We start from the raw sequence: 16,223 nt of genomic DNA on the forward strand, positions 1-16,223 counted from the left end.
CAAATGCTTTTTGCATTGGTAATTGAACCCATGGCAATTGCCATTCATAGTGAGCAGGCCATACAGGGAATTAGGAGAGCTGGTGCTGTTCACAACATTTCTTTATACAGTAATGATGTGTTGCTCTATATCTCTGATCCGGATGTTTCTTTACCCGAAGTTTTGAGAATTATTAATTCCTTTAGCCTCTTCTCCGGTTATAAATTGAATATAAATAAAAGTGAGTTCTCTTATGAGAGTACTCTCGTGTTGCGTAAGCTAGCTTACACTACGGGAAATACTGAAGCCAAAAATTATCCTTAATTTTGTATTAATTTAACCCTCTGGGGTCAACAAACGTGCCGGCCCGTTTTGCTGGATTTTCTTCACATAGTAGCACAATAAACTTAAATTTCTCCGTCATTTATGGTCATACAGAAAAAAGAAACATGAAAAAAGAATCTGTGATATTTCTACTTTTGTATGTGTCCACTTACAATCGAATCAAAACATTGTGCTTTTTTTAAAATAAAGAAAATAAACAGGGTGTGCTTTCTGCCTCTCCGTCGCTGTGAACTTTTTTTTCTTGAGCACGTCTATAAACTGAAACAAAACTCAGCGAATACTTATCACACATTTATGAGCCATATACCTTTATAAACATTTAAGTGTGTACTTTTAAGTGATCGGATTCAAACTGAAAACAAATATTCTCTGTTTAAGAAATTTGTATAAAACCAACAAGATGTCCAGCTTCTCACGCGCTTGCTCATTATTTTTAATTTGACCACGCCCACTCGCGCAAAAGATATTCACATGCAAATCTCCACATGGAACGCGAACACGCTCATTACCTCAAAAACAAAGCACCAAAAAACTTCACAAGTCTCTGCTTTTCGTCGAGTTTGAAAGACATGCCATGAGCTTACATTGGATTTAGCTCAGAAGAAGAAGAACGCGATTTGAAGACAAGAAAGATGTAAGGTAAGAAATTCTTACTTATTAGTTTATGTTATTGTTGCATAAACTTCAAATTGCAGTTGAACGTACTTGGTTACTTACGTAACCTCAGTTCCCTTAGAGATAAGGGAACGAGTACTGCGTTGCAAACGCATTGGGAAAACTCCTTTTCTCGAGAATATTGAAGCCTTTATTTTAAAACGCATTGCTGCAGCACAGGCAAGAGCGCTGATAGGCTGTGCTGTGGGCAACTGCACGAACCAATGGCGGATCGACAGAGGCGCGCGAACCAATCAGGGCGCTTGGCGCACTGGCAGTGTCAAGCGCGCGAAACTGCATGTGACCGTAGAATATAAATATAGAGAAAATCCGCCATTTGACAGGTCTAATCGACTGAAGCGAAAAACACCTGACATAAGAGAAATAGCACGGCAAGGCAACGCAGTACTCGTTCCCTTATCTCTAAGGGAACTGAGGTTACGTAAGTAACCAAGTACGTTCCCTTACGAGAACGTTCTCTCGTACTGCGTTGCAAACGCATTGGGAACGCTTATTTAAAACGCCGTGCTATTAATCTTTTGGCCGCTCTGACTCACCAGAAGTCCCGGGAAGTTACAGAATAGCCAGGATAAACGAGACCGAACATCGGGCCCAGAGATTATCCAATAAATAAGATCTGGACCAAGGGCCAGTCTCACATAAAACCACAACTCAAGGTGACAGCCATGTGTCCAATTTCAAAACTAGTCTGGGTCCACAGAGCCAGGGTCTAGACGGAAAAAACTTGTGACTGCAAAGCAGGGACATCTAAGTTGTAAAATCTCACAAATGTGGACGGAACGGACCAGCCGGCCGCCGCACAAATGTCCTTGATAGGAACACCCAGGTGTCTGAGTCCAAAACTAGTCTGGGTCCGCAAAGCCAGGGTCTAGACAGAAAGAACTCGTGCCTGCAGAGCAGGGACATCTAGGTTGTAGAATCTCACAAATGTGGACGGAACGGACCAGCCGGCCGCCGCACAAATGTCCTCGATAGGAACACCACTCGACCAAGCCCACGAAGAGGCGACACCTCTCGTGGAGTGAGCTCTAACACCTATGGGACAAGAGAGGCCCAGTGAGGTGTAAGCCAGAGCAATGGCGTAAACTATCCATCTGGACAGCGTGAGCTTAGTGACCGGAAGGCCCTTGGTTCGGCCCACGAAACAAACAAAGAGCTGTTCAGACTGTCTGAAAGAGGCCAAACGCTCCAGATAAACTCTCAAAGCTCCGACGGGGCAAAGCATGAGAGAATCACAGTCCTCTTCAGAGGAGGGAAGAGCTGACAGAGAAATAACCTGGGCTCTGAACGGAGTTGAGAGCACCTTAGGAACATATCCATGTCTTGGCCTAAGAATGACCTTGTAGTCATTAGGGCCAAACTCCAGACAGGAGGCGCTAGTAGAAAGCGCCTGCAAGTCCCCTACTCTCTTCACTGACGCCAGTGCCAGAAGCAGGGCGGTTTTCAGGGAGAGGGGCTTAAGATCAGCTGACTTAAGTGGTTCAAAGGGAGGTCCCTAAGAGCCCGCAGGACCAGTGAAAGGTCCCAGGCCGTTACAGACAGTGGCCGAGGCGGGTTAAGCCTTCTGGCGCCCTTAAGGAAACGAACTATATGGTCGCTTTTACCTAAGGAGGCTCAGGCTTCCAATACGTGATAAGCAGCAATGGCTGCCACGTACACCTTGAGAGTGGAGGGGGAGCGACCCGCATCCAACATCTCCTGTAGAAAAGAAAGCACTTTTGGTACTTCACAAGTGTGTGGGTCGAGGTTTCGAGCTAAACACCAGCTGGAGAACACTGACCATTTAAGGTGATAGAGGCCTCTGGTAGACGGAGCTCTAGCCTCCTTAATAGTGTTCAGGACACCCTCTGGGAGATCCTGGGGTACCCGTTGAGTGGCCATACATGTAGGGCCCACAAGTCGGGACGGGGATGCCAGATTGTCCTGTTGGCCTGAGCCAGAAGGTCGCACCTCACTGGGATTGGCCACGGGTCTGTTACAGACAGTTGCATCAACTCTGGAAACCAAATCTGGGTTCGCCAGAGAGGAGCTACTAAGAGAACTGCGCTTTTCGTGTTTCTGATCCGTTCGATGACCTGAGGGAGCATCGAGACCGGAGGAAATGCATAGAGAGGAAGGTTGGGCCAGTCGTGGGCCAACGCATCCCTGCTCTTTGAAAAGAAGATTGGGCAGTGACAGTTGTCTTCTGAGGCGAAAAGATCTACTTCTGCCTTCCCGAAGACCTCCCAAAGCAGGAGAACTGTCTGAGGGTGGAGAGACCATTCCTCTGGGGGAACTCTGCCCCGAGAGAGCATGTCTGCTCCTGTGTTCAACGTGCCTGGCACGTGAGCTGCCCTGAGCGAGCGCAGGTTGGTGTGAGCCCATAGCAGGAGCTGTGTGGCTATGGCAAACAGGTTGTGGGACCTGAGGCCGCCCTGGCGATTTATGTAAGAGACCACCGACATATTGTCCGTCCGGACCAACACGTGGTGTCCAGCCAGGTATGGGAGGAAGGCTTTCAGGGCTAGAAAAACTGCTCTCATCTCGAGGCAGTTGATGTGTAGGCGTTTCTCCGAGCTCGACCAGAGGCCGGAGGCAGGCCTGCCCTCGTACAGAGCTCCCCAACCCGAGTTGGAAGCGTCTGTTGAAATCACCCTCCTCTCTGAGACCACCCCCATGCTTACGCCCTGCTGGTACCAGCTGGCGTCTTTCCAAGGGGCCAGGGCTTGAACACAGCGCTGGTCCACCTTGATAATCAAGTGGCCTGAGGCGTGGGGTGGCACCAGAGGTGCTAGCCACAGCTGAAGAGGACGCATACGCAGTAGGCCTAGTTGGAGTACTGATGATGCAGAGGCCATCAGGCCAAGGATCCTCTGAAACGTTCTGAGGGGTACATGAGAGCCCTCTAAGAACGATGCCGCGAGCTGCTGAATCGTTAGAGCACGGGCCGGTGTGGGTAAGTATAAGTACGGAGTCGAGAACTGTTCCCAGGAACGTGATACGTTGGCTGGGCAACAGAATACTCTTGGAAAAATTGACCCTGAGCCCTAGACATTCCAGATGGCTGAGGAGCCAGGCTCTGTGAGTATGTGACTCCGCCTCTGACTGAGTCAGTACGAGCCAGTCGTCGAGGTAGTTCAGGATGCGCATGCCCCGCTGTCTCAGGGGGGAGAGAGCTGCATCCATGCACTTCGTGAATGTACGAGGTGCCAGTGCCAGTCCAAATGGTAGAACTGTGTACTGGTATGTCTGCCCCTCGAAGGCGAATCTCAAGAATGGCCTGTGGTGGGGGTTCACTTGAATGTGAAAGTAAGCGTCTTTTAGATCTACTGAGAAAAACCAGTCGCCTGGGCGAATTTGCGCCAGGATATGTCTGGTCGTGAGCATTCTGAACGGCCGTGACATGAGAGCCTTGTTCAGATGTCTGAGATCTAAAATGGGTCTCAGGCCGCCGTCTTTCTTTGGAACAAGAAAGTAACGGCTGTAAAAACCTGACTCACTCTGAGAAGGGGGGATCTTCTCGATGGCCCCTTTTGCCAGCAGACTTAACACTTCGGTGCGGAGGACATGACTCAGTGTGCTCCTTACCGTGGTTTGTATAACCGCGCGAAAACGCGGTGGTCTGCGGGCGAACTGAAGCGAGTAACCGCGCTTTATGATGTTCATCACCCATTCTGAGACTCCGGGGATAGCTTGCCAAGCTAGAGCCCGCAGAGCCAGAGGCATTATCATATCTGGAACGCCCAGAGTCGGGGGCTCGAACTGACATGTATGCAAGTGAGAAATTTTGCTCGATTTGTGCTTTTTGTGGGTCGCTGTTAAAACAGCGTTTGTGTGCAGGGGTGCGTGACAGGTGACGGGCCCATGTACTGCATTTAAAACTGCTCCAACCGCCTGAACTGAAGAGGGGGCTGAGAGTAGCACTCGAGCGATCTTCGGGGCTGGTCCGGCCGCGGCGGGACAATGACCCCTCTTTATGCCGGTTAGGACGGCTTCTTGGGCTCGTGATCGAGCGTGAGCTTCGGCCGCGGGCCCTGGCGCTTAGGGAACGGGAACTGCTTTGAAGGCTTCAGGCGCTGGCTGGTCTCAGCCGCTGGGCGGGGCTGGAGGACCTGTGATACCACCCTCTCAGGTCACGGCGTGCTCTTGGGGCGCCGTTGGACCGAGCTAGAGCGCTTGGGTAGAAAGTGCTTCATAGCGCTGGAAGCTTTCTGAGCCTCGGTGAAGCGTTCTACGAAGCCGCTGACAGATTGGCCGAAGAGACCAGATGCTGTAACTGGAGAATCGAGGAAGGCGGTCTTGTCTGCGTCCCTGATCTCAGTTAAATTCAGCCACAAGTGGCGCTCTAAAACCACCAGGCTGGCCATGTTGCGGCCTAGGGCTTGAGCAGTGGTCTTTGTGGCCCGTAGCGCCAAATCCGTCGCACTTCTGAGGTCCTTAAAGGTGTCTGGGTCAGGGCCTGACTCATCCATCGAGTGGAGGAGCTTAGCCTGGAAGACTTGAAGGGTTGGTCCTGCACGGCTTGGACGGGTGCACGGTCTTAGACCTCCAACTACCTGCAGTGGGAGGGCATAAGTGTGCGGCGACCGCCTCCTCCAGTTGAGGGAGAGACACACAACCTTTATCTTCAGCGCCGTCAACAGTGGAGAGTGTTGAAGAAGCAGATGAGCGCGTTCGCGCTGAAAAGGGCGCGCGCCAGCTTTTAGTGAGCTCTTCGTGGACCTCAGGCAGAAAAGGAGCGGCGCGCTGACGAGGGGCCTGTTGGCGCCCCGGCAGGTACCACTCGTCGAGGCGGCTTCTGGCAGGCTCAGCTGGAGAAAGCCAGTTGAGTCCCAACTCGTTGACAGCGCGAGACATGACACGGAAGAGTTCGGCGTCGATGTTCGCTCGAGTGTCAGAAGGATCCAACTGAGAGGGGGCGGGATCCGCGGAGCCCGACCAATCCTCGCTCTCAGATGCCGCCACGGAAACTGCGTCATCCATATCCTCAGCAGATCCTCCAAAAGAGACGAGTCCCGCCGCTTCAGACGAGGGGCGTTGGTCGCTCTGAGAGAACAGAACTGGAGAAGAGGGCGTGGGCGAAGCACGTGGAGAAAGGCCCGGCGTGCATCCGCTAAACACACCGCGTTCAGGACGCCTCTGATCGCGCCGCTTCTTCCTACTGGGCTCGCGGGGCACCGAAGACGGAAGATGGGCGGGATCACTCACCGACGAAGCGAGAGCGAGTCTCGAGCGGAGAGTAGAAACAGGCATCCCGTCGCAGAGAAGGCAGCCGCCTTTAGTGAGCGCTGACTCGGCGTGCTCAGGGCCGAGGCAGGGGAACCCAGCAGGATTCACAGATGGAGAGCGGCATTTGAAACAACGCCGTGCGCTGTGAAAACAGCGATTTTGCTCTTTTAGAATAGAGAGATAGAGAAAAAGGATACTCGTCGGATGCCACAGGGAAACGCTCAGCTGGCAGATGCCGGGATGCGAAGCTGTTCCGCTGGAAGGCCTTTCAACGACGAGCGGCTTCTATCTGGAGAAGATCAGCGACGAGGTGAGTCGAGAGCTGAAGGAGATTAAATCTGTCAAATGGCGGATTTTCTCTATATTTATATTCTACGGTCATGTGCAGTTTCGCGCGCTTGACACTGGCAGTGCGCCAAGCTCCCTGATTGGTTCGCGCGCCTCTTCCGATCCGCCATTGGTTCGTGCAGTTGCCCACAGCACAGCCTATCAGCAAGCTCGCGCGAGCCTGATGCTTTTTTTTTAATGCGTTTTAAAATTAAGGCTTCAATATTCTCGAGAAAAGGAGTTTTCCCAATGCGTTTGCAACGCAGTACGAGAGAACGTTCTCGTAAGGGAACTGTTGCTAGATATATGGTGAATATTGTAATATTTAGACCCGTGTTTACTGTAACTGTGTTTGTGGATATCTGCTCAAACATAGATATGTATAATATGGTAACCATAATGTTTCATATTTTGGAGCATGCTTTGCGTTTGAATGTATCATATTTTGGAGCGCGATCGCGTTTGAAAAGCAAAACGCACCAAACATTAGGCTTCATGTTTTTACTATTATCTCATTTCATATCATCATAACGAATGGAAACATTTGAAGTAACATATGATAATCAATATATTTTTCCCTAGCGTAGTTGTTACTGAAATCTTTTGGAAGATTTATATGCTGCTTTAGGTTATTGTTATTATTATTTTATGCAGCACTGTGCATAGCCTATGCTTTCAAGGTACACAACACATGAACGCGCAACGCTAAGACCAGGCGTAGTTAAGCCTAGGCTTAAGTTTGGTTGGTGCAACAGACGTTAGGTCAACTCTAAAGACTGGTCTTAACTAAGACCTACTTAGCAGTTAGGACCAGGCTTAGTAAAGCCCTGTTGGTGCAACTGGCTCCTGGTGTTCATTATATTATATATTGTTGGAAACATTTGTGTGTGTGTATTCTGTGAATTTTAAAAAGCAATTTTAACCAGAAAAATCTAAAAATTTATTCCCAATAAATTTTAGAACTATATTCCCTATAGTTTTTCTTGATATCAGTATGTTCACTTTTTTTTTTTTTTTCAGGGACCAGATGCCACTGAGTCCTGCTGACTTCAACATTCACATGAGTCTCTGTATATGAACATGGTAAAGTGAAAATCAAACACCTTGGAAATGAAAGGTATGTACAATGTTTTTAGGAATGGCACAAAGGTCTCTGTCTTTGGATCATTGTTTTCAATAGTGTTTTCAATAGTTTTTTGTCATTTGTTGTGTATCTTTGGATTATGTTGTGTTCAATAAATCCAAACAATCAAAAAGCCATTCTTTTTTAATTCTCCTCATTCTTTGTGCAAGGTTGCTCAGAATGACAGGGCCTGATAGCTCCTAATAGGACCATTAGGGAGGGTCTTTGTCTTTCTCAGGTGTGAAAAGCCATACATATTAATGATGTGTTTACGCCTCCTGCATAAAGCTTTCTCACACAAAACATGTCTTAGAAATTTTAAATCAATATATTGTCTTATCTGAATGAGCAGTCAGGATGATTTTTACATAGTTTTGAAGCAAATATTCTAGGCTACGTGATACAATTTTCAAAAGTCTTGTGAAGAAATAATCAGTAGGGGTTTCATGACCTTATTTTAGTGACAATTTTTTTTTGTATTTTCACAAACCACACATAAATGTCATTATCTCAAAACTACAAACTTTTACATACATGCTGCTGATATATTATTGTAGTAGAGTTTGTGCTGAATACAGCGTAATCAGACTTTAGCCATGAAAATGTCACAAGTAACAGAAATAAGCACAAATGTCAGAGCATGTCAGAACACCTCCAGGACCCAGAAAACACCTCAGACCCCAGAGGGTTAAAGCGCATTTGCTGCACGGAGTAGACACAGGTGAGGCAGCTCGAGTGCCTATTGGTCGCTCTGTGGCAACTGCTGCAACCTATCGGGAGACTGCTCGTGACGTACGCACCGCCTTCTCGCCGCCTTCAGCCGCCGTTCCTGCTGCGCTATCATGCGCTTATATCCTTTAAAAGCTTCCATGTATGTTCGCCGTCTCGACACACGCGTTCTTCCTAAAAGAGCCAAGGCGTTCTAATGCCTCGTTCCAAGTGTGGCTCGTGCAGAGCCCAGCTCAGCGACGGGGACCGCCACATCCTCCCTGGGCAGGAACCACACGGAACATGCGCTTTCCCAGGGCGGCTGCCTGGAATCCGATGTGATGACCATGTCGACCCTGTGGGCTCGACTGGCATCATTTGATGTGGACCCCACCCCTCCGCTTCTCTCGTCTGGGCCGCGCCGCAAGAAGCGCCGCTCACAGAGACCTCCGGAAGTTGCTTTTCCCCGCGAAGACATGCCGGCTGAATCCCCACATGCTTCACTGGTAGACTCTCCCTCCTGATGGATGGCCAGCGCCGCTGCCTCCGTCCCGGGCGATTCAGAGGGAGACAACGCTGAGTAGGACAGCTGTTCCATCCTCACCTCAGAGAGTGAAAAAAGTGGCCGGGCTCCATTCCGGACCCTGCCCCTTCCATACAAGAGTCCAGTAGAGTACGGGCCAGCGTCGACGCCGAACTTTTCCGCCTCGATTGGTCGCTGCCCGAAGAGCCCGCGCCCAACAGGCTCGACGGCTGTTTTCTACCTGGACGCCGCCCGACGCCTCACTCGAGGCCCACTCCATTCCTGCCTGAACTGCATGAGGAACTGCCTAAATGCTGAAAGGCGCCTTTTTCTGCAAGGTTGCGTGCCCCTCTCTCTTCAACGCTGTCGTCTGTCGACGGCACAAGAGACAAAGGCTACCTCTCCATTCCTCCAGTCGAGGTAGCGGTAGCTACGCACCTCTGCCCGCCGTTTGCGGGGTGGCAGTCTAAACCTGCCCTGCCTTCCAAAGCTTGCCGGACTACCTCATCCCTCATCGGTCACACTTACGCCGCCGCCGGTCAGGCTGCATCGGCACTTCATTCTATGGCCGTGCTCCAAGTCTTTCAAGCCAACCTTCTCTGTTCCATGGACGAGGCGGGCCCAGATCCAGAGAAATTCATGGATCTCAGGAGCGCCACGGATTTAGCTCTACGAGCCACAAAATCCGCTGCACAGGCCATTGGGAGGACCATGGCGTCTCTCACTGTCACGAGAGACACTTATGGCTCACGCTTTCGGATGTGAAAGACGCTGACAGAGCCACTTTCCTTGACGCGCCTGTGTCTCCCTCGGGACTCTTCAGCCCGTCTGTGAAAGGATTTACTGCGCTACTCTGAGATGCAGAAGACGTCGCAGGCCATGCGACACTTTATCCCGAGACGCTCGAGTTCCGCTACAGATCGTTCCAAAAAGCAGCCTTACAGTCGGAAAACAGCACCACCACCACCTCCACCGCCAGCTTCACAGCGCCGTCAGCCCAGAGACTCACGTCAGCGGGACCCAGGCCTAAGATTGCGCTGAATCCTGAGCCTCCCAAGTCTTCCTGACCACCTTAAGAAGACGACGATGGTTGAGTCCCACTGCGGCCGGACCGCCATCGAAGACAGCACGCTTCGCTCTCGCAGTTCCCACAACAGAGGTGACTGGAGGAGTGTATTTTATAGCCAACAAGCCCGTTACACAACCCGCTCGCCTGTACTCAAATGCCGTTTTTACGGCGACCCAGAAAAATCTCATAAAGAGCATTATGTCTGTTGGTCCAGCGCACACCAAAGGTGTTATAAATGTATGAACTGTGCCCACTTCTCATGGTTCACCCCTACACATAAGCACAGCCCATTCAGTGACACTCACTCATTCAGGGCCCGAACTAATAAAATCGGCTCAAGCCACATGTTTCTCAAACGTAGGAATTGTGCCAGCTACTCAGTGCACACACCTACCCATAAACACTGCCCGCTCAGTGACACACACTCACTTAGGGTGAGTCGTGTTTTAAGTCTAAGAAGCGTGAGCGCTGAGTAGCGGGCACGCTTACAAATAAACACTGCAAGCCCTGTGTCACATACACAGGCAGGGCTCGTTTCAATAAAATGCTCCCCGCTCCCCATAGCAAGAGTGTTATGTGTGAATCTGCCGGCCGCTACACGCAGCGCACTATCACATTCCATCAGTAAACACCAATCGTGTGTTAAGTGTAAGAAGCGTGACCGCTGCTCAGCGCTCACACTTAGTGTTAAACACTGTACGCCCTGTGTCACATACACAGATAAGGCGCCCTTCAATGAAACACTCCTCGCTCCCCGCAGCAAGAGTGTTGTGTGTGAATCAGCCGACCCCTACCCTCAGTGCGCCGCCCCACGCAAGCACTGTAAGCACAGTGTCAATGCATCAACCCAATCGGGTCTCTGGATCCCTGACACAAAGCGATCAGAGACCCAACATCATTTTACCCCTAGCCAGATGTGCAAGGGCATGGGAAATTATCCCGGGCGTGTCAGAATGGGTGTTGAACATTGTAAAATGAGGCTATTTGCTGCAGTTCGCTCGCAGACCCCCGTGCTTTCGAGCCAGGGTCGAAACCAAGGTGAAAGACATAGTATATACATAAGTAGCCCATCTGCTTCGCGCCGAAATAGTGAGACTGCTGAAAAAAGGTGCTGTAGAAACTGATCCCCTGACACAGAGCGAGTCGGGCTTCTACAGCCGGTACTTCTTAGTACCCAAAAAGGATGGCGGTCTCAGACCCATCCTGGTTCTCAGGCGATTAATCAAAGCCCTTATGAAGAGATCATTCAAAATGCTCACAACCAGTTCAAAATGCGTTCAAAATGCTCAAAAACCTTGCGCAAATTCGCCCGAGGGACTGATTTATCTCAGTGGATCTGAAGGATGCTTACTTCCAGATTCAAATAGCACCCCGTCACAGGCCTTTCTTGAGATTCGCCTTTGACGGCCAGGCTTATCAGTACACCGTCCTGCCGTTCGGCCTGTCTTTAGCACCCCGTACATTTACGAAATGCATGGACGCGGCGCTCGCTCCCCTGAAACAACAGGCTATGCAAGTGCTGAACTATGTGGATGACTGGCTAATTCTAACGCAGTCAGAGGCGGAACTGATTATGCACAGGACTATACTACTCAGTCATCTGGAGAACTTGGGTCTCAAAGTCAATTGGACAAAGAGCTCACTGTCTCCCAGCCAAAGAATTTCTTTCCTGGGGACAGATTTAGACTCAGTGCCAATGACAGCGCGGCTTACGCCACATCGCACTCTGAGTATACAACGCCTGGCAGCGTCATTCAAACCCGGCAGCGTTACCTCTCTCAAAAAATTTCAGAGGATGCTGGGCCATATGGCCTCAGCCTCAGCGGTGCTTCGGCTGGGTCTGCTTCGCATGCGCCTGCTTCAGCACTGGCTGAAGACGTGCGTCCCGCATCACGCGTGGACTACCGGTTATGCACGCCTCAAGGTCACTCAGAACTGTGTTACAGTTCTCGAACCCTGGAAGGCGATCGACTGGTACCAGTCGGACGTAGATCTGGGAGCGGTGTCGAAACTGAAAGTAGTCTAGACAGATGCCTCCAACTCACGTTGGGGCTCCCTTTACGAGGGGAGGCCGACTTTTGGTCTGTGGTCAGACCGAGAGCAGCGCCTATACATAAACTGTCTGGAGATGAAAGCGGTCGAGAATGCTTTGGGATTTTACCTTCCCCCTTTTAAAGGGACACCACGTCTCAGTCCGCACGGACAACAACGTGGTGTCAGATCACGGAATCTACACACGCTAGCAGAACGCCTCCTTGTGTGGTCTCAGCACAACCTGCGCTCGCTGAGAGCGGTGCACATGCTGGGCTGTCTGAACCTGGGTCCAGACATTCTGTCCAGGGACAACGTTCCCCCAGGGGAATGGTCCCTTCACCCTCACACAGTCCAGTTATTATTGGACACCTTCGTCAAAGCGGAAGTCAACCTCTTCGCGTCGTCAGACAACGTTCACTGCCCAATATTCTTTACAAAGAGCAGGGACGCGCTGGCCCAGCCGCCCGCTTTATGCCTTTCCCCCAGTCGCACTGTTACCACAGGAAATCAAGCGAATCAGGGAGAATGAGTGCTCTGTGCTCCTCGTAGCGCCGCTCTGGAGGAACCAAGCTTGGGTCCCAGAGCTGATGCAGCTGACGAACACGGCCCCGTGGCCGATTCCACTGTTTCCTTCGGTGGCCACTCCAAGGGTCTAGCCACATCGAAACAAAGCCTGTCCAGGTGGATAGTTGATGCTATCGCGCTGACTTGTATGTCCAAAGGCCTTCGTTGCCCTTTAGGTGTTAGAGCTCACTCCACCAGAGTGGCCTCTTCATGGGCCTGGTCCAGCGGGGTATCTCTTCATGATATTTGTATGGCGGCAGGCTGGGCCTCCCCGTCTACATTCATAAGGTTTTATAACCTAGAAGTCCCTGCATCACAGACAAGACTGTTCTCAGTCTAAATCAAACGCAGCAGTTCTGCTCGAATCAGATCCGACCAGACTGCGTGTTATTCTTATATTCATTATGGACAGAATGGACAGCTCAGTACCAGCTGTTTACTCAGTACAGGCTGACTGACGTCTTTCCTGACTGACATACTGTGCTAAGCACTTCCTCTTTATTATACAGCTCAGGCTGACTAAGGTCCACCCTGACTGTTATACTGTGTCAAGCACCTAATAATTCATAAGGCAACCACATCGCCTTCTGTTATTCACTAGGCCCACTCCCCGTTGGCCTTGCTATTACCCACTTATCATGTGTGCCCCGGGCACATACCCTTGGGACAATGTTGTGGACATTACTAAGCACGCACAGCGTTTTACATTGGGTTCCCGAAGCGTAAGCTAGCTTACGCAACACGAGAGTACTCTCGTAAGAGAATGTCTTGGTTACTAATGTAACCTCGGTTCTCTCTAGATGAGGGAACGAGTGTTGCGTAACCCTGCCGTGCTTGTGCTACGTTCTGGTTTCGCTTCAGTCGATGTAAAAACCAAAGAGCATCCTATCGGACTGGGCTTATATACACATAAGCCACGCCCATTCTGGCGGCCCTCATTGGTGCGTACGTCACGAGCAGTCTCCCGATAGGTTGCAGCAGTTGCTACAGAGCGACCAATAGGTGTGCGAGCTGCCTCGCCTGTGTCTGCTCTGTGCAGCAAATGCGCTTTAAATTAATACAAAATTAAGGATAATTTTTGGCTTCAGTATTCTCGAGAAAAGGGATTTTCCCGTAGCTTACGCAACACTCGTTCCCTCATCTAGAGAGAACCGAGGTTACGTTAGTAACCGAGACGTTATATCCAATAAATTTTCCAATTTCTGATTTACCAACGAGTGCTTCAATGTTTTAAGTTGCTTCCCATAATTTTAAATATTTAGGATTAATATTTACACGTAAGTGCATAGATATTTTCAAGACTAATTTTACCAATTCAATTAAATTCAATTCAATCAACTTTATTGATCCCACAAAGGGCAATTAGTTAAGAGCAGCATGTATACAACAGTACATAACACAAACCACACACATTATTCGCAACATACAATCGTCGGCAAATATGTACACTTTTTTTCTTCCTTTTCCCCTTCCCTTCTCAAAAAAAAAAAAGAAAAAAAAAGGAGCCTTACACAGAGTTTAAGAGTTTGATCGCAGAAGGAATGAAAGATTTGGAATGACGGTTCGTCTTACACACAGGAAGCGCATAACGACGCCCAGAAGGCAACAGAGAAAATTCACCTGCCAAAGCATGTCCCGGAGAGGCGAGGATACTCACTGCCTTTCGAACTATTTGTTGGTTACAAAAGACATTGAGGTCTCTCTGTTTCACTCCAATAATTTTTGAACAGATTTTTACAATGTTGTTCAGGCTATTCCTGTCTTTAACAGTCAAGTTGTGGAACCAGCAGATAGAAGAAAAACTTAAGAGACTCTCAATAAAAGACTGATAAAACCTACACAGGATGACCGGCGTGACAGAGAAAGAGTTTAATTTGCGGAGGAGGTAAATTCTCTGTTGCCCCTGCTTCACAATGGCAGCACTGTTTACATCAAACTTAAGATGGTCATCAAATACAGTGCCCAATTATTTATATGATGAAACAATTTCCACCTTTACATAGTGTATGATGCTCTCAGAAACAGTATCTCTATTTCGCCCAAAGTCAATAATTAATTCTTTGGTTTTAGATGCATTTAAATCAAGGCAATGGTTATCACACCATGAGATAAAGTCTGTCAGAGCATTCCCGTGGTCAGATACTGGACCTTGGAGCAGTGACAACAATGCAGTATCATCGGAAAATTTCACCAAATAGCTGTTCTCCTGGGCGCTTCTGCAGCCATTTGTGTACATAATAAAAAAGAGGGGTGAAAGGACACACCCTTGAGGTAATCCTATAGATAGCAGTAAGGGGTCTGATAAATGGCCATTTACAAATACCCTCTGTAACCCGTAACCCTTTATTTCCCCCCCCTGACTTAATGACAAAGCATTTAATATTTTGCAGAGAGCAGGAATTTCGGCTGTCAATGATATTTACATTGATATTGTTTTTTCCAGCTTTTTACAATTGAAAAAAAAATCTCTCTCTTTTGTACACAATTTTTTAGATATTTTCAGCTCAGAACTTTTGTTAAATTCATTCCCTGACTTTCCGAATCTTCCAAAATCTTCGCTAGATCAGATTCTTGAAGTAGCCTTAGATAAAAGGAGTGCATTGTCTACGATATACAGGCTGATTTCCTCTATCTCCACATGTCAAGTCAAGTCAAGTCATCTTCATTTATATAGCGCTTTTAACAACGTAGATTGTCTCAAAGCAGCTTTACAGAGATAAGCGTATAATTTAAGGTAACAGAGATTGTTTCGGCTTTACAGCAGAGTTAAGTTATTTCCATCTAAAGTTAGTTTTGATTGATTTGCTTCCGACACAATGATCATTTGTTATTAAATTAGGGGCCGCTAAGACGACACCGTTCTCTCTACACAGACTTTAAATGCGAAGATGTGAGAAACGCTGATGCCGTTCACATGAGCATTTAGAATGGGTTCTATAGTTATGTGCGTTTGAATATACACATCCTCACTCTCTTTTATTAGACAACCGTGGGAGTCGGATCTATGCCTCACATTTGATGATGAGACTTGGAACCAGATCATGTCCCGTGTTCATACCTCTTATATTTGTGCTCGTCACAGTCTTATCCAATTAAAATGTATTCATTAAATTTACTGGACTACTGGAGTGAGGTTGGCAGAAATTAAGCCTGGTGTTGATCCTCTCTGTGATCATTGCCATCAGGTATACCTGATGGCAACGGTATATTACCGTTGGTATATTACCTAATGGCCATCAGGTATATTACCTGATGGCTGATATATTACATATGTTTTGGGTTATGTCCATCTTTAACTTCTTTTTGGCTATCAATCTTTAATAGTTTTTCTTCAGTGACAAAGAGACAGATTGAGCCTTGCCCTTTGGTTGAACTTTTTGGACTTTCTCCAAATGTCACTGGCTTGTCTGGAAATGCTTTAAAGGCTTTTGCCTTCTCAACATTATTAGCTAGACGGCAGATTCTTCTGCTCTGGAAACAAAATCTCCCTCCATCTTTTGATGACTTGCTGAGAGATGTTATGAGCTTCATATATTTTTCACTATTATCCTGTATATGTATCCTGGTATTATTCTAAAAGTTCAATAATCAGATTTGAATTTTTTTTTTACAGATATTGAAGGGAAATTAAGAATTTATTAGCAACTATAATTCATTGTAAATTGATG

At 48.4% G+C, this 16,223-nt stretch overlaps 1 protein-coding gene across 3 annotated transcripts in view; it reads left to right on the plus strand.

Moving 5' to 3' along the window:
• The window catches only part of LOC307157319 (NLR family CARD domain-containing protein 3-like), a 114,116-nt gene that overhangs the window by 72,922 nt on the left and 24,971 nt on the right, over positions 1 to 16,223 (plus strand). The window lies entirely within an intron of this gene.

Source organism: Squalius cephalus (genome assembly GCF_949319135.1).
Source record: "Squalius cephalus genome assembly, chromosome: 4".
NCBI lineage: Eukaryota > Metazoa > Chordata > Actinopteri > Cypriniformes > Leuciscidae > Squalius > Squalius cephalus.